The sequence below is a fragment of the Megascapheus bottae genome, chromosome 2, assembly GCF_031878675.1.
Source record: "Megascapheus bottae isolate mThoBot1 chromosome 2, mThoBot2.hap1, whole genome shotgun sequence".
NCBI lineage: Eukaryota > Metazoa > Chordata > Mammalia > Rodentia > Geomyidae > Megascapheus > Megascapheus bottae.
Genome location: NC_143510.1, coordinates 881629 through 909244, shown reverse-complemented (window position 1 = coordinate 909244; position 27616 = coordinate 881629). Strand labels below are relative to the sequence as shown.

Genomic DNA, 27616 nt, shown 5'->3' with positions numbered 1-27616 from the left:
GTGTATATGCTACTGAAGAATTGAACCCAGGTCTTCAAGCACTTTACCACTAGGCCAAACTCCCAGGCCACAAATGATTTTTGTTTTTTGCCAGTCGTGGGGCTTGAACTCAGGGCCTGACCACTGTCTTTGGACTTTTCTCAAGGCTACAGCTCTACCACTTGAGCCACAGCACAACTTCCCACTTTTTTCTATGTATGTGGCACTGAAGAATCGAACCCAGACCTCTGTGCGTGCTAGGCAAGCACTCTACCACTAGGCCAAACTCCCGGCCCACAAATGATTTCTTGACATAATATTATGTCCTAATTGTGATGGAAAAGAAATTAAGTTTTTTTTTCCCTTCCCAACAATACAAATTGCTTCTCTCAATTCATGGAAAAAAAAGAGTTAGCATGGAATATTATCTTTAAGGGCATTTTGTTAGTGAGTGACTTCCTTTATGGAAACCTTGGGGAGGATTCTATTTCACCTCTGCTTTCATAGGAACATACAAATCAGAGTCAGCAAAACACAGCTTTGACTCCTGGTTTTGGGGATTTTTCTTTGCCATTCCTGGGGCTTGAACTGAAGCCTGAGCATTATCCTTAGTCTTTCTCAAGGCTAGGGCTCTACCATTTGAACCATCGCACCACTTCCAGCTTTTTCTATGTATGTGGTACCGAGGAATCAAACCCAGTCTTCATGCATGTCTAGGCAAGCACTCTACCACTAAGCCACATCTTAGTAGACTTTTTTTGGCCTCCGATCTCAGTCAGCTGAGTAGCTAGGATTACAGGTATGTGCCACCATGCTCAGCTCTGAAGCATACTCTAAATTAGATGTATGAAAGATGAGATCTTCATTTCCAGTCCTTTCATGACCATCACAAGTGCTTTGATTAAAAAAAAAAAAAGTCTAAATCACCTTCTCCAACATTGTATTGCTGCTGTCAAGATGATGACTATGGCGCCAGGATTTGGCCTAGTGGTAGAGAGCTTGCCTAGCATGCACAAAGACTCAGGTTCAATTCCTTGGTACCACATACATAGGAAAAGCTGGAAACGGTGCTGTGGCTCAAATGGTAGAGCACTAGCCTTGAGAAAGCCCAAGAGTAGCACTTAGGCTCTGATTGAATTCACGCCCTGGAACTGGGGAAAAAAAAAATCAAAGATGGCTACATCATAGAGCAGTGTTTGACTTCTCCTGGAAGACATCTAAAGATGTTTGGGACACAGCATGCTTATTATATCTTGCTGATACTCAGGACAATTGTTCAGAACTGTCAATTCTACAACTTCCCAACAAAACCTCTAATTCATATTTCTTCCTCAGTCTCTTCTCACTCATGATTTAATAATAATTTTAATAATAGCAAGATCTTTAAGAGTAAGTTTTAGCTGATCACTAGTGGCTCCATTCCTCAGTACCACATAAACAGAAAAAAGTCAGAAGTGGCGCTGTGGCTCAAGTAGTAGAGTGCTAGTTTTGAGCAAAAGAAGCTCAGGGACAGTGCCCAGGCCCTGAGTTCAAGCCCCAGGACTGACCCCCCCCCCAAAAAAAAGAACCCTTATCTTCAATTAACCAGAAAAAACGCCAGAACTGTAGATATGGATTAATGGGTAGAACACTAGCCTTAGGAAAGCTAAGGAAGTGTATGAAGCCTTGAAATCAAGTCTCAATGCCAGCACAAAAAGAAAGAATAAAAGGAAGCATGAAAAAGAAAGGAAGAAGCCCAGTGCATATGGCTCACATCTGTAATCCTAGCTACTGAGGAGTTGAAATCTGAGAACTGAGGTTCAAAGCCAGCCCCAGCAGTCAAATTCTGAGACCTCTTATCTCCAATTAACTAACAAAAAGCTAGAAGTGTTGGTGTGACTTACATGGTAGAGCACCAATCCTGGGTAAATAAGCCAAGGATGAGTTCAAGTCCCTCAGATCAACTCCCCATATGGGTTCACACATGTGCACATGCATGCACACACATATGAACACACACACAGAGGGTGCCTATGGCTCACACTTGTAATCCTATTTATCTAAATGAATGAATGAATGAATGAATGAGAAAAGAAAGGGAAAGAAAAAGATAGCCTCATGGCACAAAGGACTGAGCTAACTGTCCACCTGTCACCCCTTCCACCTCCTTCCATAGCTACCCCGAGCTGCAGGGACAAACTCAGGCACAGCCGTAGTTAGAATGTGCCATGCTTGCCCGGAGGGTGTCCAGGCTTCTCTAAGTGAGATTTGCTTAGAAGTGTGCAAATACGTGAATAGATTGAGTACAACAAAGTACCTCTATCTTCCTACTTCATCCTGACTCATAGAATACAGAGATTACATTTATTTCTTCTTTGTGCTGATATTGGGGCTTGAACTCAGAAACTTTTGTGGCTCAAGGCTGATGCTCTATCACTTGAGCCACCCCCTTCACTTCTGTTTTTGCTTTTGCCAGTTGTGGTACTTGAACTCTGGGCCTGGGCGCTGTCCATGAGCCCTTCAACTCAAGGCTACTGCCCTACCCCTTTGAGCCACAAGGCCATTTCTGGTTTTCTAGTGGTTAATTGGAGGTAAGCGTCTCACAGACTGTAGTGTCCAGGCTGGCTTTGAACTGTGATCCTCAGATCTTAGATTCCTGAGCTACTAGAATTACAGGCGTGAGCCACGGCACCTGGCTTCACTTCTGGTTTTGTAGTAATTCATTGGAGATAGATTTCTCATGGACTTTCTTGCTCAGGCTGGCTTTGAATAGCACTCCTCAGCTCTTAGCCTTCTGGGTGTCTTGGATTATAGGCGTCAGTCACTAGTGTCCACTCAGAAATTATATTTTATAAAATTCAGTGTTTAACAGGTCAAGCATATAACATACCAAGACTATGTACACTTAAATATGATGACATTTTCACTGGATTCCATCATGTTTGCAGGTGAAATATTACAGACATCTCATCCAAAGTCAAAACTTGTACAGGATGCCTTAAACTTCTCTTATGTACTGATGTACATAAGAGATGTATGTCTAATGTAGTATGTCTGTAATCTTTATTTGGTCTTCAACAATAAAGTATAATTACAGCAACTGAATATTGTCAGGTGTGATTTTTTTCCATTGCAACAATAATAATATTGAGTTAGAAAATGAGAAAATGGGATGAACATTTTTATAATACTGCCAGGTGCCAGTGGCTCAAGCTTGTAATCTTAGCTACTCAGGAGGTTGAGACCTGAGGATCATGCTTTGAAGCCAGGTGGGGCAGGAAAGTTTGGAGATTCTATCACCAATAAACTACCCCCCACAAAGCCAGAAGTGACACTGTGGTTCAAGAGGTATAGCACTAAGCCCTGAGTTCAAGTCCCAGAACTCGCACATAGACATTTATTTTGCCAGTCCTGGGGCTTGAACTCAGGGCCTGAGTATCGTCTTTGGGCTTTCTCAAGGCTACAGCTCTATCACTTGAGCCACAGCACCACTTCTGGCTTTTTTCTATGTATGAGGTACCAAGGAATCGAACCCAAGTCTTCGTGTATGATAGGCAAGCACTCTATAACTATACCAAACACCTGGCCCTATACAATTATTTTTTACAATTCTACTATACATATAAGTGTACATGTCTGTCACATGACTGTAACAAGAAATATATAGACCTGAAGAAGTTAATAAAACTTGAACAAGTCTTTGAATAAATCTTACCTTCTTAGATGCTAGATGATCCAATATCACCCAGCCATTGAGTCTCCTCAAACTAATTTGTATATTAAATAATACTTCATCTGACAATATTAATAATTACTGATGAAACCTAACAAAGTATTTGTAACACTACTTTCCAAAATCATAAGCAAAATTAAATGGTTTAATATTGTGAAAATAAACCTACACTCATGAAAATACTCTAGAAAATCATAATAAAAAGTATAATATGCCAAAAGAAGAATTAGATCAATGGAAATAGAACTAAAAAAAAATACATGGACAGAAACTAGTATATGTAAGAATTTAGTACAAAAGCAAAGCTGGACTGATGGTTTTTTTTTTTTTTGCCAACCCTAGGGTTTGAACTCAGGGCCTGGGCACTGTCCTTGAGCTTTCTCAAGGCTGGCTCTCTACCATTTGAGCCCAGTCCCACTTCCATCTTTTTCTGTTTATGTGGTAATGAGGACTCGAACCCAGGGCTTTGTACATGCTAAGCAAGCACTCTACTAGTAGGCCACACTCCCCTTCCCTGGACTGAATTTTTTTTATTGTTATTTTGTCCAGCAGAGTTATCACAGCTATGAGATCTCAGGCTCTTGAATAGCTACGATTACAGCTATTTACAAATAGCACTCAGATTAATGGACGTGTGTGTGTGTGTGTGTGTGTGTGTGTGTGTGTGTGTGTGCCTGCCGGTCCTGAGGCTTGAACTGAGGGCCTTGGTGCTGTCTCTGAGATTTTTTTTCTCACCTTAGTGTTCTACCACTTGAGACACAGCTCCATGTCTGCTTTTTGCTAGCTGAGACAAGAGTCTCACAGACTTTCTTTCCCTGGCAGGCTTCAGACAGTGAACTTCAGATCTCAGCCTTCTGAGTAGCTAGGATTATAGCCATCACTGCTTGGCTAATGGACTTTTAAAATTGAAAACAGTGTTCATTTTTCTCAATCTCAAAGATATATTGATGATTGGAAGACAATACCATCCACAAATCCAATATAATTCCTATTAAAATCCCAGCAATATTTCTTTCTAGAATTAGAAAAAAATTCAATTCTCAAATTCCTGTGTGATCTTAAGGTATGGCACAGAGACAAAACAATCTTGAAAAGCAATGCAGTTAAGCTTGCAAAGTGTCTCACCCTCTTTTTGGGAGGTAGTGATCCGGAAGATTACAGTTCCAGGTTAATTCTGAGCAAAAATTTCATGAGACATCATCTCAACCAGTAAAAGTTGAGCATGGTAACACACCAGGCTGCCATCCAAGCTACACAAGAAGTGTAAACAGGAAGAGCCTGGTCCAGGTTGAGGCCTGAAGATTATGGTGTTTTTTTTTTGTTGTTGTTTTGTTTTTGCTAGTCCTGGGCTTGGGCTCAGGGCTTGAGCACTGTCCTTGGACTTTCTCAAGGCCAGCACTCTACCACTTGAGCCTCAGCACCACTTCCAGCTTTTTGTTATGTATGTGGGGTACTGAGGAACCGAACCCGGGTCTTCATGCATGCTAGGCAAGCACTCTACCACTAGGCCAAACTCCCGGCCCCTGAAGATCATGGTTTTATGCCATCCCAAAGAGACAAATCTGAAAGACTCCTATCTCCAATTAACCAGCAAAAAGCCAGAAGCTGAGGTGTGCCTCAAATGGTAGCATGCCAGCTGTGAGTACATAAGACAAGGAAGAGCACGAAGTCTCAAGTTCAAGTCCCAGTACTGACAAAAATAAAGAAGAAAATAAAGAGAGAAAGAAGGGAAAAGACAAAGAAAGGAAGGCAGGAAAGAAAAAAGAAAAAAGGGAGGAAGCAAGGAAGGAAAGAAGGAAGGAAGGAAATTATAGATTTCAAAACTATGACAATGATACTTTAATCAAAACTGTGGTCCAAACTGTCAGACAACACTGGTACAAAATGAGAAGTGCAGAGATTCACATCCATGGTCAAATAATTTTCACCGAAATTGTCAAGACCTCTCAATGGGGGAAAACAGTTGTTTTCAACAAATGGTACTAGAGAAACTCAATATTCCTATGCAAATGAGTGAGACTAGAACTCAGCTCCATTCACATCTAAAAATACCTCAAAATGGAAGGAAGTCTTCCATGAGAAAATGACACCGGTAAACTGAGATGAAATTCGGGGAGCGATGCAGAACACTGGAGGTGGTTATGAGTTCCTACACAACATCTAGGCACTGGTGGCTCACGCCTGTAATCCCAGCTACTCAAGACACTGAGATGTAAGGATCACAGCATGCAGCCAGCCTGGGCAGGAAGCTCAGTGAGACTTTTATCTCCAATTAAGCACCCAAAAGAGCCAGAAGTGGAGCTATGGCTCAAGTAATAGAGTGCTAGCCTTGAGCAAACTATCTCAGAGACAGTACACTGAACTCAAGCCCCAGGACTGGTGCACGTGTGCAAACACACACACACACACACACACACACACACACACACACACAGATGAATAGATACCAAACATAAATATTGATAGATTAGACTATATCAAAATTTTAAAAGTTCTGTGACACATAGTAAAACCCTTTGTAAAAAATAAAAGACAATCAACAATTTATAAAGATAGCCCATGGATATATGGAATGGGACTCAAATATTTTATATATATTGTTATTATATATTTATACATTATTATTTATTAAATAATATATATTATTTTATATATTATTTATTAAAGAATATATATTGTTTTACATACCACATATTATATTACACATATACATTATTATATATAATGTATTATATATTATGTGTATATATACACACATATATATATACATATATATACATATATATAATTTTCTTGCCAGTCCTGTGTTTGAACTCAGGGCTAGGACACTGTTTCTTGGGTTTTCTTGAGGCCCTTGAGCCACAGCACAAATTGCAGCATTTTTTTTTTTTTGCCAGTCCTGGGCTTGAGCTCAGGGCCTGAGCACTACCTTTGGGCTTTCTCAAGGCTAGAGCTCTTGAGCCTCAGCACCACTTCCAACCTTTTTTTTTTTTTCCTATGTATGTGGTACCGAGGAATCGAACCCGGGTCTTTGTACATGCTAGGCAAGCACTCTACCACTAGACCAAACTCCCAGCCCCTTGCAGCACTTTTTCTGTGTATGTGGTACTGAGGAATTGAACCTGGGTTTTCATGCATGCTAGGCAAGCACTCTACCACTAGGCCAAACTCCTGGCTCAAATATTATATTTGCAGACATATATCTGATAACATGTTCATATTTAGAAAACACGAAGAATTCCTGAACCTCAACAAAATAATTTTAAACATGGACAGTGATCTGGAACAAATGTTTCACCAAAGAATATATAGCAATGGCCAATAGGATATGAAATGTGCTGGGACCTGGCGTCTCACCCCCGTAATCCTTGCTACTCAGAAGGTTACGATCTGAGGATACAGGTTCAAAGCTAGCCAGCCAGAAGTATTCATGACACTTTCACCTCCAGTTTAACTCCCCAAAAGCTGAACATAGGGGGGAAGGGAAATGGGGACCAAGACATGTGAAAGGGTATCAATGTATGGGAATTAATGCACCATTTATCTGGCAAATATCATGTAACCCTTCTATTAATTACAATAAAAATATATATATAAAAAAAGCTGAACATAGAAGTGTTTCTTGAGAAAAGACAGGTCAGATATGTGTGTGTGCATGTGCGCCTGTGTGCACTATTCTTGGAGCTTGAACTCAGTACCTTGCACTCTGACTTGTCTTTTTTGCTCAGTGCTGGTACTCTACTATTTTAGCCACACCTCCACGTTCTGGCTTTTTGTGGTTAATTAAAGGTAAAAAGTCTCACAGACTTACCTGCCTGGGCTGCTTTTGAGCCTCAATCCTCCAATCCCAGCCTCCTGAATAGTTAGGATTACAAACATAAGCCACTGAGGCCTGACATTAAGTAGGATTTTCTTTATAAGATTTTTGATAAACATATTGGTTTCTTTCAAACCTGCTTCTTCTGGGTGCTGCACTCCAGAGAATGACATCAGCATTCGCCCACTTAAGTTCAAAACCTCAGACTATGTTTTGACTTGTTTCTCTCTCCTCCCCACCCACACCCTCTAAGTTTTACACAGACTAAATTTTACAGAATCTCTTGTTTCCTTGTTCAAACTCAAAATCTACAGGATTAATTAGAGAGCATTGTGATGGATCTGCTTACTTTTGGTTCTTGTTAATCTGATCTGTTTTATGCAATACTTCCAGACCACATTTGGATTAAAAAATTTTTATTATTATTATTGGTGTGTGTGTGTGTGTATGTGTGCGTATGTATGTGTGCGTGTATATGTGCGTGTATATGTCTCCTGGGGCTTGAACTCAGGGCCTGGGTTCTGTCCCTGAACTTTTTTTCTCTCAAAGCTAGATCTCTACCACTTGAGCCACAGCTCCATTTCCCACTTTCTGCTAGTTAAATGGAGATGAGAGTCTCATGGACTTTTCTATCTGGTTGACTTTGAACCGTGCTCTTCAGATCACAGCCTCTTGAGGAGTTAGAATTACAGGTGTGAGCAACGCACACCCAGGTCAGCGTTTTATGTATTCTAATAACCTGACAGGTTGACTGCCAAGTTGTTTTTGTTTTTGTAAAAATGCTTAACCTGCCTGACCACCTGTGAGTGGTTTCATCCTTGTGGTGATTGACTGTGGTCACCATAAGGTGACGTCATATGATGACTACCACCTGCGTGTGATGTTTACCTTTAAAATCTCAGCCCCATGGAAGGTCAGGCCTGCTCTGTATCAGCTCGAAGGTGGAGAGTAGCCACTGAGCTGCTATTAGACTGACTCCTAGCTCTGTTCCCTGAGTGCTGGTGATGCTATTGCTGGGGGTTCAGGGCCCCCTCAGATGACTGGGATATTATAGTATAAAATCCTGCATTCCTCTACAAAGTTTCCTTGCATTTGGAGATTTCCTTGTATTCAGATACCTTAATGGTCTATTCGCAATCCAGATCTTGAGATTTTTATCTTTGGATAAAATCAGGGAGATTTTTTAAATTGTACTTAATAAAAGACCTTGAAAACATCTGCTAGATGCATTCCTCATTGCCAGTGTGTCCACATGACTACGTACCTAGGAGATGGGCCTCCAATTTTGAATTTCTCTCTAAAGTCTTTTCTCTGTCCTTAAAACACTCTTAGAACTTTATATACTTTTGATCAGGGATTTAACTTTTCATCTACATTTGAATCTCCTGGAAGATTTCAAGCTTTTGTGAAGGAAACTTCTGGAGGTGTTTTGTCTTGTTTTAGCCTACATTTTAGTTTTTTCAGTCAATATTCACTGACAGTCTATCATTAAACAGTCTTGAATTCAGGTGGGAGATATTCAAAAGAAGGCAGTTTACCTATTCATCAATCATAGGCACTTTTTAATCTAGAAGGGATTAGATGGTTTGTCTCCAAACTTTAAAGCAGAATCTATAAAACAACTACTACTCCAAAAACAAGGTCCCCTCCCCCAAACCCTCAATATATACCCAGGCGCTGGTGACTCACATCTATAATCCTAGCTACTCAGGAGGCTGAGATCTGAGATCATGATTCAAAGCTAGCCTGGGCAGCAAAGTCTTATCTCGGATTAACTAGCAAGAATCCAGATGTAGAGCTATGGCTCAAGTGGTGGAGGGCCAGCCTTGAGCAGAAATGCCAAGTGAGAGCACAAGAGATCAAGTCCCAGTACTAGCCCACATACACAAAAAGAACCTCACTATCTAATACTTCAAATACATCATCGTGATCAAATACGTGATCAGCTAGTTTCTTACTATTGAGAATTCCATGTATGGAGGATACATATGATACATCTAATAACAACAACAAAAAACTGCCAAGAGTTGAGAGTTCATGGTTCGTGGCAGTAGTCCTAGCTATTCCAGAGGCTGAGATCTGAGGATCCGGGAGTGAGGCTATCTGGGGGCAAAGTTTTGTGAGACTCAACTATCTTACCTTTTGGTTTACCAAAAAGCCAGAAGTGGAAGTATGGCTCCTGCAGTACAGTCCCAGCCTTGAGAGATAAAACTAAGGGGAAGTGCCCAGGCTATGAGTTCAAGCTCCATTACTCTCTCATTCTCTCTCTCTCTCTCTCTCTCTCTCTCTGTCATTCTCTCTCTCTCTCTCTCTCTCTCTCTCTCTCTCTCTCTCTCTCTCTCTCTCTCACACACACACACACACACACACACACACACGCACACACGTCTTATTGTCTTGCCTATCATCAGATATTGTAATTGACCTATACCATGTGAATTCATTTCTGGCATAGAGTGTTATGATTTTCTATGTGAATGCAGTAGGTAGTAGTGAGCTAACTGGGTGTGTGTACTTGGATTCTGCATGAGAGATAGCCAATGTGGGCATCGGTGGAGTCATGGCTGTACACTGCCATCAGAGGATGAGACATGGTGGTCACTGGGAGGGGAGATATCAGAGCTAAGGGTACAGTTCATACTCCTTGCCCAAAGGTGCCAGCCAATGCCAAAGCTATGATGTCACCTTGTGCCATGCCACCACTGCTGTCGTGCTCTTCCAAGCCTGCCTGTTCTTTCCACGCCAGCTCATCAAATGGCTATCATTTGGAAAAATGTTCCTGTTAGCTAAAAATGGATCCAGAATACTTGGAATGAATTTGAGTTATCACAAGCTTAAACAAGGAAGAAGTACTTCCACCTTGATGTCCCCCCACCTTTAAATCACCACCTCCCACAAAGCATTGAATGAAAACAGTGGCTACAAAATATTCTTCTGCACACCAGTGGCTCATGACTGTAATCCCAGTCATTCAGGAGGCTGAGCTCTGAGGAATGTGGTTCAAGGTCACCCCAGGCAAGGAAGTCCATAAGACTCTTATCTCCAATTAACCATGAAAAAGCTGGAAGTGAAGGTGTGACTCAAGTATTAGAGTACTAGGCTTGAGTAGACAAGTCAACAGGCTAGGCTCTGAGTTCCACTCCAATATTGGTACATAAGTACACACACACACACACACACGCACACACGCCATCTATATCTATACCAATATCTATTCTATCTACTCATTCCAGGGAAACTAGGTTCTTTTAATCAACATGCTGAGTTCTCACACACTTTTATAAAGAAGTCTCATTTTATACATAAAATATGGAGCTTTCTCTTTCTTAAAGAGGTGAAAAACCAAATAATCAAATAAGACAAAGTACTGTTTGATTTGGACAAAGCACACATATGTTTGGAGGTCAACCATGTTACAAGTGCCATTATATTGGATATTTCTTAATTTAATCATGGCCACTGAAGTGAATACCATCCTTGGTTAAATCAGTATGGAGACATTTCAGAATGGGTGTGGGTGTATGAAGCTATCTAATTCAGCATTTCATCACCTTTTGTAGCTAACACTATTTAGTGTTTGATCTGGTTTTGTTTGTTTCATGTTGGTATTGTGGCTTGAAAGAAGGGCCTCTTTTCTTGCTTGGTGTTTTCACTCAAGGTTGGCTCTTATTATTGGAGCCACACTTCCACTTTGCTTTTTTTCTAGATAACTGGAAATCAGATTTTTCTGCCTGGACTAGCCTTAACCTTGTTCTTCAGATCTCAGCTTCCAGAGCAGCTAGGATTGCAGGTAAGAGCTGCCTGTGTTCGTTTCAGAATCTTTTTGAATAATAATGGTTAGCAGATTCACTTGTTTCATGAGCTGTTCAGCAGTCTCTTTGCCAGCAGCTTTTTTCATTACTGCAGGTTTTAAATCATTGATTAAATGACTACCAACTCAACTAATCAGTTGGGTTATATCCATATATCTAAATATGATACAATCTGTGTGTGAGCTTGTATTAAAACCTTCTGAGGAAAAAAAATAGACAAAATAGGCAAGTGTAAGGATCATATGTGAGACAATAGTATAAATTAGTTAGCACATAAAAGTTATTTTCTTTTCCTCCTACTTTTAATGAAAGAGTATCATCAATTTACAGAATTTATCTTTTCAATTCAATTTTTTAAAAACATTTTCTTTAGGCAGTTGAACAAAACAGTTTCAATTTGACCTGTCAATTCGGAGGGCAATGTGTTTTGATCCATGTCAACATCTTCTCATTCTCCCTAGCTGTTAGCCCCACCGCATCCCCTCAAAAATTATGTTTCCATTTTCACGAGTGAACACTGAATATAGTGACCCGCCATGCTCTCTTCATCCACTCATCCATGGTAGGACGTCTAGGCTGTTCCATAAGTTAGCTTTGGTGAACTGCGTGGCAGTGTCCATGGGTGTGCAAGCCTCTGTGTCATCAAGCTTGCTGTCATCAAGTCTTAGAATTTAAGCTGACTTTGTTTGCTTATTTATGACGTCAAAATCTTCACATAGGATTTTGTGGACTTTTAACTTCATAATTATTATTCTTTTAGAATGGCTTTAGATTTATAGCGTTGAGCAGAAGGCACAGGAGATACCGCATACTTTCTGCACACACGCATGCACAACTTTCCCCGCTACCAGAACATACTTGAGACAGTTCATTATTACACAGGAAGCTCACAGAGTTCATTCTGGGTGGTATATCCCTCATGGATTTGGGAAACTACAGAAATGCGTTTATCCTCTGGTAGTAGCTGTAGAGGTTTTACTGTGAGGAGAATCTTCTCAACTTTGCCTCTTTTGCCCTCATTCCTCTCTTCCTATAACCACTGGCAAACATCTGTGTTCTTCATTTAGTAGTATGCATTTAGGCTCTTTCTATGTCTTTTCCCTTATTTCTTTTTCTTTTTCTTTTTTTTTTTTTTTTGCCAGTCCTGGGCTTGAGCTCAGGGCCTGAGCACTGTCCTTGGACTTTCTCAAGGCTAGAGCTCTACCACTTGAGCCTCAGCACCACTTCTGGCTTTTTTCTATGTATGTGGTACCGAGGAATCGAACCCGTGTCTTCATGCATGCTAGGCAAGCACTTTAACCACTAGGCCAAACTCCCGGCCCTGTCCCTTATTTCTTTTAAGCACTGAATGATATTTCAATGGCCATGTGTCTCATAAGTCATTTATCCATTCACCCACTGAGAACCTCTTGGTTGCCTAAATCTTAGCACTCATGAATAAAACTGCTACAAATGTCTAAGCATAGGCTTTTTATTAGCATATATTAATTGTAGAGATTGATTTGTTGTGAGTTCATCCATGAGTATCATATACTATAATTATGTACATGCTTTTAAAAAATTATTTATTCATTTGCTAGTCCTGGGCTTGAACTCAGGGCCTGAGCACTGTTCTTGGGCTTTCTCAAGGCTAGAGATGTACCACTTGAGCCACATAGCACCATTTCTGGCCTTTTCTACGTATGTGGTACCAAGGAATAGAACCCCATGGCTCTGTGCGTGCTGGGCAAGCACTCTACCACTAGGCCAAACTTCCGGCCCTGCTCATCCTTTTTATTACTCTTTCCATCCTCCCCCTTCTACATGCTTGTAATCACCTTTCATTTCCACTTTGCTTTGTGTTTCTACACATTTCCACAAATGATAAAATATGTATGAGATTGTCTTGGTGGGACAATCTCTTTATGGCCGACTAAAGGTTCATTGTACAAATATGTGTGAGATACACACACACACACACACACACACACACACACACCCCTCACATTTTCCTTATCCAGTCATCCATACTGTGCACCTAGGCTGGTTTAATAATTTAGCTTTGCTAATCAGTGCTGTGATAAGCATGGCTATCCAGAGATCTCTACAGTAAGCTGAATTTGCTTTCTGCAGGTATAGTGACTGGATCACATGGAAACTATGTTTCTAATTATTTGAAGAAACACTATACTGACTTCCATAGTGATTACAAAGTATACTGATGGTACTATGAATTATCAACATATAATCATTTTTAAAAAACTGTATTCTACTGTCAGGGTGATGTACAGGGGTGACAGTTACATTTGTCAGGTAGGTAGTGGCTACATTACTTCTTGAACACTGATTCCCCTTCTTACGTTTTTCTCCCACTTCTCCTCCCCTTCCCTCATCTTGTTTTTCCCCTTTCTTTCCCTAGTTCAAATAAAAAAATAAATGTATATATAATATACCAGGTCAGATACAGTAACAACATGAGATAAACCATAAAGGGAAAAAAAGAGAAAGGAAATAACTTCACAGTGCATTAAGAACAACAATCACAAAGATAAACCTCTTTTGACCATATCCTGGAGTTCATTTCCCTTAGTCTCATCCTATATGACCATATGTACACAGCTTTTGAGCTATTGTATTGAGCTTTTGATCTAGGGAAATCCTAGATGTGTACTAATGTGTGCTGTGTACGAATGTGTACAAATGAGGGAAACCATGGAGCCTATGTTCCTTTGAATCTGGCTTACTTCACTTAATGTGATTTTTTTTAAGTCTTTTCATTTCCTCACGAATAGAACAATGTCTTTCTTTCTGATGTACATTAGTACCACAGCTTCTTCATTCATTCATCTACTGAGGGACATCTGGGTTGGTTCCATATCTTAGCAATGGTAAATAATGCTGCAATGAACATTGTTGTACTAATGGCTTTATTATGTCCTTGTTTCTGGACATTTGGATAAGTGCCCAGGAGTGGAATTGCTAGGTCATAGGGGAGCTCTATGTCTTTTGAGGAACTGCCATACTGCTTTCCATAGTGGTTGAATGAGTTTGCACTCCCACCAACAGTGTAGTAGTGATCCCTCCTGGCCACATCCCCGCCAGCATCTGTTGTTAGTTTTCTTGATCCTGGCCATTCTCACTGGAGTGAGGTGGAATGTCAAAGCTGTTTTGATCTGCATTTCTTTTATGGCCAGAGATGTTGAGCATTTCTTCATGTGTCTATAAGCCATTCTTATTTCCTCCTCTGAGAAATCTCTAAGACTTTAACCCACTTTTTTCTTTTTGTCAATTGAGGGGCTTGAACTCAGGGCTTGAGCACTGTCCTTGGACTTTTCTCAAGGCTAGTGCTCTACCACTTGAGCCACAGCACTACTTCCAGCTTTTGTCTAAGTATGTGGTACCTAGGAATCGAACCTGGGCCTTAGTGCATGCTAGGCTAGCACTCTACCACTAGGCCAAACTCGCAGTCCCTCTTTATCCCATTTTTTTTTTTTTTTTGGTGCCAATCCTGGGCTTGAGCTCAGGGCCTGAGCACTCTCCTTGGACTTTCTCAAGGCTAGAACTCTACCACTTGAGCCTCAGCACCGCTTCTGACTTTTTTCTATGTATGTGGTACCAAGAAATTGAACCTGGGTCTTCGTGCCTGCTAGGCAAGCACTCCACCATTAGGCCAAACTCCCAGCCTCTTTATCCTATTTTTTAATGGGATGGTTGTTTCTTTGAGGATTTGTTTTTGAGAGATTCAGTCTTCTGAGCTGTAGGTATATTTTAGATATGAAGCCATGAAGCCCTTATCTAGTGTATGGCTAGTGAAGATCTTCTCCCACTCTGTGAGCTTTCTATTTATCTTGCTACGTCCTTTGCCATACAGAAGCTCTGAAGTTTAATGTAGTCTCATTTGTCTAAACTTTCTTTAACTTGTTGTGTTTCTGGGTGTTTATTAAGAAAGTTTCAAGCCAGGTGCTGGTGGCTTACGCCTCCATCCTAGCTACTCAGGAGGCTGAAATCTGATGATAAGGTTCAAAGCCAGCCTGGGCACAAAAGGATCTGAGACTCTTATCTCCAATTAACCTCTAGAAAATGGGAAGTGGGGCTTGGCTCAGGGTGAGAGTCTTGAGTTGAAGAACTCAGGGACAGTACCCAGGCCATGTTCAAGCCCCATAATCCCCCCCCCCCAAAAAAAAAGTTTTGAGCTATGCCAGAGTCTTAGTGTATCTCCTCTTCCTTCCTGTAAAGTTTTCAGGGTATCTGCTTTTACCTCAAGATCTCTGATCCATTTGGAATTAATTCTGATGCAGGGTGACAGATAAGGATCCAACTTTAGTTTTCTACAGATGTTTAACAGATTCTCCCAGCACCATTTGTTGAAGAGGCTGTCTTTCTTCCTTCTTATTTATTTTTGACTCCCTTATTGAAGATAGGTGGCAGTAGGTCTGTGGGTTAATTTCTGGGTCTTCAGTCACATTCCATCGGTCCCCAGGCCTGTTCTTGTTCCAGTACCAAGCTGCTTTTTTTAAAAAAAATTTTTTTATTATAACCTTGTAAGAGTCTGAAATTTGGTATTGGTATTCCTCCAGTGATGTTCTTCCTGCTAGGGACTGCTTTTGCTATATGGGGTCTTTTATTATTCTGTATGAATTTTTGGATTGCTTCCTCTATTTCATTAAAGAATGATGTTGTGCTGGGCACAGTGGCTCACGCCTGTAATTCTAGCTACTCAAGAAGGAGGCTGAGATCTGAAGATCCAGGTTCAAAGCCAGCTCCAGTACTAAAAAGCCCATGAGACTCTTATCTACAATTAATCACCAGAAAACCGAAAGAGGCACTGTGGCTCAAGGGGTAGGGTGGTAGCCTTGAGCTGAATAACTCAGGGGACAATGCCCAGGCTCAGAGTTTAAGTTCTAATACCAACAAAAACATGACATTGGGATATTGATAGGCATTGTATTGAATTTGTAGATAGCCTTTGGCACAATCTTTACATTATTTTTATAACTGGGGAAATCTTGTCTGTGCAAAAAGTAATGAAGAATTCTTTGAAGCTTGAACTGGGCACACATGGCTCATGTCTATAATCCTTTTAATTTGAGAGGCTGATGTCTGAAGGATAGCAGTTTCAAGCAAGCCCAAGCATGAACATTTACAATACTCCATCTTCATAATAACCAACAAAAATTAGGGCTGGAAGCAGGACTCAAGTAGTTGAGCACTAGCTGAGCCAAGCAATGTTTGAGGCTCTGAATTAAAACTACGGTACTGTCCCCTGTACTCAGGGGTAGAGTGCTTTCTGGATTCAACTCTCATCATAGAGAAAACAGAAAAGGAATTCCTAACATTTTACTACAATGTAAAAAACATATTATGACTTTTATTCCTCACAGTAGGATTCATAAAAATCTGTATTTTTCTCAGAAACTTGATTACCAACTGTTACCATTAAGACTTTAAGTTTGGGAGTATATTATAAAGCTAAATTTACTAAAACAATGATTTCATTAAACTCAAACTAATTTTCTTGTCACTTAATCTCTGAGGATGCCATTATTAACGTTTGTTAAACTGCAACTCTTAGATTTAAGCTAAATATCTTATGCAAAGAATCTGAAAACTCAATGTAACACAAAAAAGCTTACATGAGTTACGAATACAACACAGAAGGTTACATGAGTTACAGAAATCAGTGCCTCCAAATTTGCTGAACAACTTTCTGAACTTAGATGCTGCTAATTACAAGATGAGGATTTAGGTGGTTCAGGCTTGATACAATCTGGGACTGTATGTCCTTGTGCTTTCAGTCCTACAGAACTGTTATTGGAGTGTGTGTGCGCTTGCGCGCGTGTGAGTGCGCTTATGCTGGTTCTGGGGCCTGAACTCAAGGTCTTATTCTCTTGACCTTTTTTTTTTTTTTTTTTTTTGCCAGTCGTTGGGATGGAATTCAGGGCCTGAGCACTGTCCCTGGGCTTTCTCAAAACTAGAGCTCTATCACAGGGCCCTGAGGTCAAGCCCCAGTACATGCACAAAAGACAAAACAACTGGTATCTATGGAACTAAACTTTCTATAATCTTCATAAATGTCAATAGTGGAATCTTTTTAAAATTATAGATTAATTTTAATACCCAAATTATTCACATACTTCTAAATGGTTAAACCTTTGGTCTCTGGCTGCTGAATACTACTTTTATGATGTACACTGGATAAACAAAATTCAGGCTGGGTTTTCACATCTTTCTTGCATTATCCTAATGCTCCTTCAGAAATTACTAAACTACTGTTGTAGATGTTACAAGCAATACAGGCAGACAGCCACTCAAGGCTGGAGCCATATCTCCACTACCAGTTTTTCAGTGGTTCATTGGAGATAACAATCTTATAGACTTTTCTGCCCCAGCTGGCTCTGAACTGCAATCTTCAGATCTCAACCTCTTGAGTAGCTAGGATTACAGGTGTGTGTCACAGGAGCATGAAAAGGAGAAGTCTGTTTTAACCTTACTATGAACATGACCAGAGAAAGGAAGACAGACTCTTCTTTTTTAAAGAAAATGACAACCAGGGCTTGGAATGGAGCTCAGTGGCAAAGCACTTGGCCTAGGAAGTGCAACAGCCTGGGTTTGATCCTAGTATCAAAAAAGAAAAGACCAAAAAAAAAGTTAAAATTTGGGCTGGGAGTTTGGCCTAGTGATAGAGTGCTTGTCTAGCATGCATGAAGCCCTCGGTTTGATTCCTTGGTACTACATACACAGAAAAAGCCGGAAGCAGTGCAAGCCCCAGGACTAGCTAAACAAACAAAACCTTAGTTGAAACAACAAATAGGATGTGATGGAAGCTTTAGAGCAGATTTGATCAATGCTTCAGATTCAGTTCACTGTAATTGTATCAGCTTTGTTTGTCTCTGAATGTGTTAGACTGGGTTCCTCCATGGTCCCAAGAGAGTGCATGCTTCATTACTCAGATGTTTAGAACATAGGAAGTTCCTGCCAACAAAATGAACAATCGCCTTTGGTTTTGTACTTGTTGGATGATCCCTAAGGAATATGACTACAGTTAGGGCAACTTCTGGCTAACACCTGTCATAATCTAGTCTTGGAAAAGGAACATTCTAATTTCTAAATGAGGGAAATGCTCCTTTGTATAACAATGACTGATCCTATATACCTTTAATTTTAAAAAATTTTATTATTTTAAGTAGTTGTACAAAAGGTTTCAGTTCAACATGTCAATTTATGAGTATGATGTGGTTTTTGACTAATGCCACCCCTTCCTTCATTCTCCACCTTGCTCGATCCCAGCCATCTCTTTAAGTTTTCACACGTGTGCACTGAATATGATGTATATCCCTACCCTTCTATTTGTCTGTCCCCTTCCCATTGGCCTCACCCCACTGGAACAGCACATGTTTCAGGTTCCTGGTATTCAGTTTGTTAAACTGTAACTTAGTTGTTCAAAGGAGTGACACCACTGGAATCCTCCCCTGCAAAGTATATACTTTCCTTGCCCAGTCACAGTAAATAGCACACTTGTTCCCTCTCTCCATCTTCCCATTTGCCTTCCCGTCCCTCTTTCCTTCCTTTCTTGTCTTTCCTATTATCTCTGTATCTTCCTCTTCTATCTTTTCTTCCACCTTTATTTCCTCCTAAAATGTGTTAGGCCATAGGACCTCCAGATAAACCTAACAACCAAATATTATCTATAAAAGTCTAAAAATAAAAGTCCAATAAAAGTATCTAATGGAAGGAAAAGGTAAAAATAAATACAATAAAATCTCAATTAAAAAGAGAGTATGTGGCCGGGGGCTGGTGGCTCATACCTGTAAGTCCTAGCTACTCAAGAGGCTTGAGATCTGAGGACTGTGGTTCAAAGCCAGCCTAGGCATGAAAGTCTATGAGATTCTTACCTCCAATTGACCACCAGAAAACTGGAAGTTGTGCTGTGGCTCCAGCCTTGAGCTAGCCTTGAGCTAGCATCCTAGCTCAGGGACAGCGCCCAGGCCGAGTTCAAAACCCCATGATCGACCAAAAAAAAAGAGAGAGTATGTTAGAACATTTCACCATGGCTCCATCTCCCAGTCATATCCTGGCCCTGGGCGTGGCTTCAGGCAGTTGTGTAATTCTCCAATGGTCCCATGTGAGATTTTCTCCTGGGAGTACTGTTTGTTTCCTGTCATGTTGAGTATAGGTATCTGAGGATATTCTTGAGATTATTCAAAGTCTATTATCAATTAAGCACTAAGTTTAACCAAAAAGACTTTCTCCATTAAATATTCATTTTAGAACTATTGGTTGCTCATTATTTTCAAAGATCAAAACTCACAGTCAGAGATTATATGTAGCCCTGGCTGGAACATCTTGGAATTTGTTTCCTAACTAGACTTTTATATTCTTCTGATTTTAATTTAATGTTGAATCCAAGATCTCAGGTTAAGTATCTGTACTAGAGATATGTGAAAAATGATACAGTGGCAGAGAAAAGCACTTATCAATGATTCCTCATCTCCATGATGGGAACAGTGCCTCCAGTGATGGTGACAATAATCATGATTCTTCTTTTAAGTAAGTAGAACATTGAAGTTTTGTATCTGTCAGCATACTAAGATTATTGGAGCTTTAGACATTTGAATTTGAAGGTGAGTTAGATGTTTGATATATTTTATCCACACTACGTAATGTGCACAATACCAATCCATCAACATGGGTTCATTTACAATGTCTACGATTCTAAGGAACAAGCCACTAATTTTACTCATGAAAATCTACACTTTTTTTTTTTTTTTTTGATCAGCAAGGTCTAAGGTGTTAATGGAAGATAATGACATCTACAAGAACAGACAAGCCAGGCACTGGTGATTTGCACCTATAATCCTAGTTACTCAGGAGGCTGAGATCTGAGGATCAGTTTTAAGCCAACCCTGGCAGGAAAATCTGTGAGACTCATTTCCAATACACTACTCAGAAAAAGCTGCAAGTGTCATCATGGCTCAGGTGGTAGAGCACTAAACTTGAACCAAAGTAGCCAGGCCCAGAGTTCAAGACCCAAGACCAGTCCCATTCCTCCACCCCCACCAAATTATAATAAATAAATAAAAGTACAGCCCTTTCAGATGAATACCCTTGGAGTTTGAATTCTAGATAAGAGTCACTGATGAACACATGACAAAAAGGTGATTTTGGCCACACACATGCATACATTTATAACACATTATGCTCTGTCACAATTTGAGTACTCCCCACAGGGATACATACTAAAGGCTGCTCCTCAACTCGGCTCTTCCAGGAGTCATAGAACTTTGGTAGGTAGGGCTTTGTGAAAATAAGATGCAAAAGAAGAAGAAACATGCTTATGACTCTAGATGCTGGTGGTTTACTCTTATTAGACCAACTACCAGGGCAGGTGAGATGTGGGAATTGTGGTCTGAGGCCAGCCCAGGAAGTTAAGGCTGTGAGACTGCCAGCTCTAACTAACCAGTGAAAAGCTGGTAGTGGGGCTGTAGCTCAATTCTAAACAATCACCCAAAGCCAAGGAGGATACATTAGATTGGTATTAGGTTATTCTGATGGGACTAACTTGGGACACAAACGTGAGATTATTTCCACCCAAACTTCTCAGGTGTGTGTTCCATGGAACAAATGTGGGGAAAGCAACTCACACTTGACAAGTGAGTAAAAACTACAGGTTTTCTTAGTAGAAGTGAAAATAAGACGTCCTAGATCCAAATTCATGTCATAAGGAATCAGACCCTAGCCAGGTGCCAATGGCTCATATTTGTGAGCTACTCAGGATGAGTCTTATTGACTTCACTGCCTGAGCTGGTTTTGAACTGTTACCCTAAGCTCTCAGCCTTCTGCGTAGCTAGGGTTACCAGCATCAGTCACCCCAGTGTGGCACTTTTTCCAATTCTTATTTTCTTTTCACTTCTCACATGACTTTCAAACCTTCAATGGCAAATTTGTGGCTATTGTTAGTCTTTCCTTCTCCATTTTCTTATCCAGTCTGCTACCTTAGACCTTTGTTGAAAACAAAACTGCCTTTCCCTGAAATCAGGTGACACAGGCTTTTATGTGGAAACAGGTGATATAGGTAGCTGCAATCTCAAATGGCAGCCCCTCCCCACAATGCAACTTCCCTCTCCCTTGTTTGGGTAGGTATAACTGTAAATGTTAACCCCTCCCACAATGCAGGCTCCTGCTTTCACGTTCCACATGAACCCAGCACTATAAAACTGTGCAGATAGCCCAAGCCCAGTTGTTACTACCTGCCCTCGAGGTAGCCTGTCAGGATGCTGACGCTAAACGCCTTTGTATTTCCAAGTGATTTTCTTGGGAAGCCTTTCAGCTATCACCTTTCCTCAGAAGCTCATAATTTTTCATTCTTGGGAGTGGATATCTTTCTTCATATTTGATCATTTGGAGACCGGGCATCATGTTACTCATCTCATGAGATTGCAATTTATGAGGATGACATGCCTGCAGATAGAAGCACAGCGAAAGTAAATAAGAGCCAGGTGTGGTGGCTCACACTAACGACAGAAAGCAGGCTGGTGGCTGGGAATGAGTGGCTTACAATTGGAAGCTTTGCAACTCTGGAGGGTGAGATCTGAGGATCAAATTTGAAGCCATCCCAGGCAGGAAAGTCTGTGAGACACTTGAGTTAACTATAAAAAAAAACCAGAAGTGGAGCTGTAGTTCAAGTGATAGAATGCTAAAGAACAGTACTCAGGTCCTGAGTTGAAGTCTCAATATAGTCAATGCAAATGAGGAAGGAAGGAAGAGAGGAAAAAAAAGGAAAGAAGACAGAAAGAGAGGGGCTGGGAGTGTAGCCTAGTGGTACAGTGTTTAGCATTCATGAAACCCTGGGTTCTATTCTTTGGTACCACATAGACAGTAAAAAGCTGGAATTGGCGCCGTGGCTCAAGTGATAGATTGCTAGCCCTGAGCAAAAAAAAAAAAAAAAAGGAAAGGAAGAGGACCAGTGAGGTTTAGGACTGAGGTTAGTGATAGAAGATGGGAGAAGTGAGGGGTGATTCATAAATGATTCAGGGTTTCTTGAAGAGACTGTAAAAATAATATAAAATTGTGGGCCAGAAGAGTGCTTGCCTAGTGTGCATGAAGCCCTGGGGTTGATTCCCTGGTACCACCTATGAAGAAAAAGCTGGAAGTGGTAGTATGGCTCAAGTAGTAGAGCTCTAGCAATGAGAAAGCTCAAGGACAGAGCCAGGCACTGAGTTCAAGCCCTGGGACTGGCAAAATGTTTTTTCTAAATTTGTGGTGATGATTGGATAACAGTGGTAATATACTACAGACTACTGTACTATGTGTAAGAAAAGTGACCAATTACTCTGGGAAGGGGATTTTATAAAGCTGGTGAGATTCAGCTGGAATGATAAAGAAGTGGTAGGGAAAGTAGAATAAACATGCAATGCAGTGAATAAATATTATGTCCCTCTGTTGGGCAGATCTGGTTTTAGATCCTACTTTGCTTCTTAAGTCATCATCATGATGTTTGTATTCTCATCTAAAAAGTTACTATGGGGTCCAGGAGTTTGGCCTAGTGGTAGAGTGCTTGCTTAGCATGCACAAAGACCTGGGTTCAATTCCTCGGTACCCCACATACATAGCAAAAAGCCAGAAGTGGTGCTGAGGCTCAAGTGGTAGAGTGCTAGCTTTGAGAAAGTCCAAGGACAGTGCTCAAGTCCTGAGCCCAAGCACAGGACTGGCAAAAAAAAAAAAAGTTACTGTACTTTAATATATCTACTTTACACTTTGTAGGTTGGTTGTAATCACAAACTAGATATTTAGCCCAACAAGTGTTCTCTCAGATGTAAAAGGTAGATCTAAATTATAAACATATATGAAAACATGTAGAAGACAAGATGCATATATACACAAATTGACTAAAGTATGGTATACAAAGGGAGATTCCAATGGTGAATGTCCTCTGAATAACTTGCAGTTTAACAAAACGAATATCAGGAAACTGAAATGTCTTGTTAGGAGAGGGGGAGCTCAAGTGGCTCAAGGGCAGACAAATGGAGAGAGGAAGGGTAGGCAAATAAATACAGTCATAGTATTCAACATTCATATATGAAAACAGAACCAGTGTACCAGTTGGTAGAGATGTGGAGAATGATGGGAGAGGTGATATTGATCAAGGCATACTGTACTTGTAAACTGACATGCTGAATTGAAATACCTTTGTACAACTACTTAAAGAAAATCTGAATAACTACGTAAATAAGAACATGATATCTAAAATTATTTAGCCCAATGCTGGGTACACTGCAAATATTCAGTAAGATATTTACTTTTATTATATATGGAGCTTGGACTCTGGGCTTGGATGCTGTCCCTGAGCTCTTCAGCTCAAGGCCAGGGCTCCTATCACTTTGAGCCACAGAGCCACTTCTGGTTTTCTGGTGGTTAAAGAGTCTCATGGACTTTAGTGCCCAGGCCGGCTTTGAACCGTAGTCCTCAGATCTCAGCCTCCTGAGTAGCGAGGATTCCAGGCGTGAGCCGCCGGTGCCTGGCTGTTACTGCTGCTTATCAAGCGGTTTAAGGTTGAACTTGGGGTAATGTAAAAGTCCTTCCATGGACACTGCTTAGACACGTACCTGGAGTTTTCAGCACAAAGGCACAGGAGGCAAAGCAGAGCTAACTGTGCTCGGTTTAAGAAAGATTTGTTGACTGCTTTTCCTCATGACCAGAACCTAGGTCACGCCAAGATGGCTGGGCGTTGGCTGGGCACAGAGGTGGCCCTCAGCGTGGTAATCCCAGAGGCAGATGAAAACTATGTGTGGTAAGGCGCACTTCCCCGAGTCAAAATACAGAGTCTGCAGAGGATGTGCTGCCTTGGCAGTTCCCGCCTGGGCCTGAACACACCAGGTCAGTGGGGACACCGCTGCTCTCGGTGGAGGACAGAAGTGACAGGGGGAGTCTCCGCGTCGACGGTGCTCCCGCGTGCCCTCGACACGGAGCGCGGCCGCGCGGGTGTACGGTCAGACGCCGGTGACCTCGCGAGCCCCAGCCAGGCCGGGAGCGCGGGCGGGCACCGACTGTTCTCCCGGGTCTCCACCGCCCGGCCTCGGGCTCCGGCCTCCGCCCACGTGACGCGCGCCCGGCGCCCTGACTGACAGGTGCAGGAGGGGCGGGCCTTGGCGGACATCCACTTCCGGGGCAGAGGTGTGGGGAGCCGGGCGGCGCGGGGCCGCCCCAGCGGTGGGGTCCCGGGCTGCAGAGCGCCGCCGGCGTGTGTGCGCGGCGGGGAGCAGGTAAAAGGACGCTGGGCCTCCGGGCAGGGGTCTGGGGCCTGCGGGGGCCCGCGGGGGCGGTGCGCCCGGCGGCGTCGCGGCCCCGCTTCAGCCGCCCGCCGGGAGGGTTGGGGGAGCGGGCCTCACCTCCGGGCGCCCGCGGGGTCCGCCGAGGCCCCGGGCCCCGGGCCGTCGCCATGGACTCGGCCACCCGCGCGTCCTACGGGCGGGCGCTCAGGAGAATCCGCTCACGAGCTCGTCGAGGTTGCGTCACTGCGCCGCCCCTTCCCCGTGCGCGCGCACCCTCTCCCCCGCGCGCGCGCGCACCCTCTCCCCCGTGCGCGCGCACCCCCTGCCTGTGCGCGCGCTGCCCTGCCCTCCTCCCATCCCCCGTGCGGGGCGGTGTCCCCTGTCCCCCACGTGTTTGCGGGGCCAGGGAGACCTTGTAGGTCAGCCCCGCCCACCTGTAACGTCCCCCCACTGCCCAGTAGTTGGCGGGGTGGGGCTCCTCCACCCCCCCCAGCTCCACCCCATCCTCACAGTCAAGATGTTGGCTCACATGTCATCCTAACTACTCAGGAGGCTGGGATTTGAAGACCAAGGTTCAAAGCCAGCCCTGGCCAAGAAAGTTCGTGAAATTCCTATCTCCTGTTAACCACCAAAAGCTGGAGGTGGAAATGTGGCTCAAGTGACAGAGCCCTGAGCCTTGGCTTCAGGACCAGCTCAAGTAAGAAACTTTTTCCCCTTCATCTGCTCAAACCAAGCTTTTTTTTTTTTTTTTTTTTTTCCTGGGCTTGAGCTCAGGGCCTGAGCACTGTCCTTGGACTTTCTCAAGGCTAGAGCTCTACCGCTTGAGCCTCAGCACCACTTCCAGCTTTTTCCTATGTATGTGGTACCAAGGAATCGAACCCGGGTCTTCATGCATGCTAGGCAGGCACTCTACCACTAGGCCAAACTCCCAGCCCAAACCAAGGTTTTTGCACATGAAACCTACTTTTTGTTTTCACCTTAAAGGAAGGAGCAGTAGATAGAGTTTTGACAGTTGTTTTTTTAGTGTCAGTACTGGGATTTGAACTCAGGGTCTAGATGCTGCCCTTTAGCTTTTTTGCTCCATTCTGGCATCGTACCACTTGAGTTACAGCTTCATTTTTGGTTTTTTTGCTAATTAGTTGGAGAGAAGGATTTCATGGACTTTTCTGTCTGGGCTGGCTGAGAGCTAGGATTCTCAGTGTTATCCTCCTGAATACTTAGGATTACAGATGGGAGCCACTAGTGCCTTTTTATTTATTTTTAATTTTGGTAAGATGATATTGTGATTATTTCGCTTAGTTGGTTTCCCCCCCATGAGAGCTGAGTTGAAGCCTGATTGTGTGGAAGGTAAAGTCATACTTCTCTCTGAATGCTGTCCTTGCTGCTCCTGAGTTAGTCAACTACGCATGCAGTCTGCACCTCAAGTATTTATCTGAACAGGAGTTTTGGAAGTGTGTTGCTCAGGGGAGTGACTGTGATCTGTTGCTGTCCTGCCTCTAATGGGGCAAGCATTTCATTCAGCTCATAGTTTAAGTCCTGAACTGCGAAAAGTGAGTTGGGTGCGTGACAAGGACTGATTGGGTGTCTAGGGACAGCTCTGGGTTGGGGATCAACTCCATAGCTTGAATAGGGCATTGGCTGATCACTTACCTGTTAGGAGACCTGGACCAGAGCAGACAAATGCCCGGTCAGAGTGCACCTGTGTGGTGTGAAATATCCATTGGAATATTGTCTGGTAGAGAATTGTCCTGGTTACAAAGTTTGGTGACCTCCGGATGGGCTGGAAGGTGATTGTGTGGGCTGCACTGGGAAATTGTATTATGAACTGGTTTCCTAGCAACAGTATAAGCCAAATGGAAGAAACATAAAGCAAATAGTGATGAAAATTATAACTGAACTCTTAGCCTTTATTAAATGGAAAAAATGTATTTTTTATTAGAATGATTGGCTTCAGACTTCTAAGACTTTTTTTTTTTGAAACTATAATCACCTTAATAGTGAACAGACAAAAAGAAGCTGCTTAGAACTCATTCATCAGAGAGGAATAATTTTTTTTTTTTGTGGCTTGTCTAGAACCTAAATGAACAATCAGTAACTAATCTTATGAGGCTTTTTATATGGAATTCCAAGATACGGTAGGATTTGTAAATTAGTTAGAATTGTTATGATAAAGCCGCTGGTCTCTTGATAGCACAAGCCAAGTGAATTGAACTGGGTGGGATGTTTCCATTTTGTGAAAGTTTAGGATAAGCTACTTCATACTCTAGCTCCTTTAAACAACTGTTCCTGGTGATTTTGTGTGTGTGTGTGAGTGAGACAGTCTTGAACAGGCTTGAACTCTGGGTGTGGGTGCTGTCCCTGAGCTGCTTTTGCTCAAGGCTAAGTGCTATGTGCTACTTGAGCCACAACACCACTTGTGGCTTTTTCAGAGTAGCTTATTGGAGATAAGAGACTCAAGGATTTTCTTGCCTGGCCTGGGCTTTGAACTGTGATCCTCAGATCTTAGCCTCTTGAGTAGCTAGGATTGCAAGTGTGAGCCACCAACACTTGATATCCTGGTCACTTTTTTGGGGGGGGGTTGGCCTTGAACCCTGGGCCTGAGTGCTGTCCCTGAGCTCAATTGAGCTCAAGGCTAGTGCTCTATCATTTGAGCCACAGTGCCACTTTGAGTTTTCTGGTGGTTAATTGGAGATAAGAGTCTCACCAACTTCTGTGCCTGGGCTGGCTTTGAACTGCATTCCTCAGATCTCAGTCTTCTGAGTAGCTGGGATTGCAGACGTGAACCACTGGCAGCCAGCTATCCTGGTGACTTTCGAGCTTTCTTAAAAACTCTTTCAATCCTCCCCTCCTCCCTCCCTCATTCCTTCCTTCTTGTTCCTCCCTCCTTTCCTCCTAGCTTCCTTCTCCCTGCCCCCTTTTTTGTGCAGGTACTGGGGCTTGAAATCAGAGTCTAGGTGGTGTCTCTTAGCTTTTTTTTTGCTCAAGATAGTGCTTTAATAGTTGAGCCACAGTTCCATGTCCTGCTTTTTGGTTGTTAATTGGGGATGAG

The 27616-nt window shown here is 42.3% G+C and overlaps 1 long non-coding RNA gene across 5 annotated transcripts in view; it reads right to left on the bottom strand.

The window, feature by feature from the left end:
• Nucleotides 1-24088, bottom strand: part of LOC150066224 (uncharacterized) — a 56275-nt gene extending 32187 nt beyond the window's left edge. For 2 of the 5 annotated variants that reach the window (XR_016532725.1, XR_016532724.1), the window contains exons 1-2: nt 23902-24088; nt 21547-21757 (exon numbers count right to left, since the gene is read on the bottom strand). This is a non-coding gene — a long non-coding RNA (uncharacterized LOC150066224). Of the gene's footprint in view, nt 1-14323; nt 15807-19104; nt 21758-23901 lie in introns of those variants that run through there. The other 3 variants (XR_016532721.1, XR_016532723.1, XR_016532722.1) reach the window with 3 other exon arrangements.
• Nucleotides 24089-27616: the final 3528 nt, after the last annotated feature.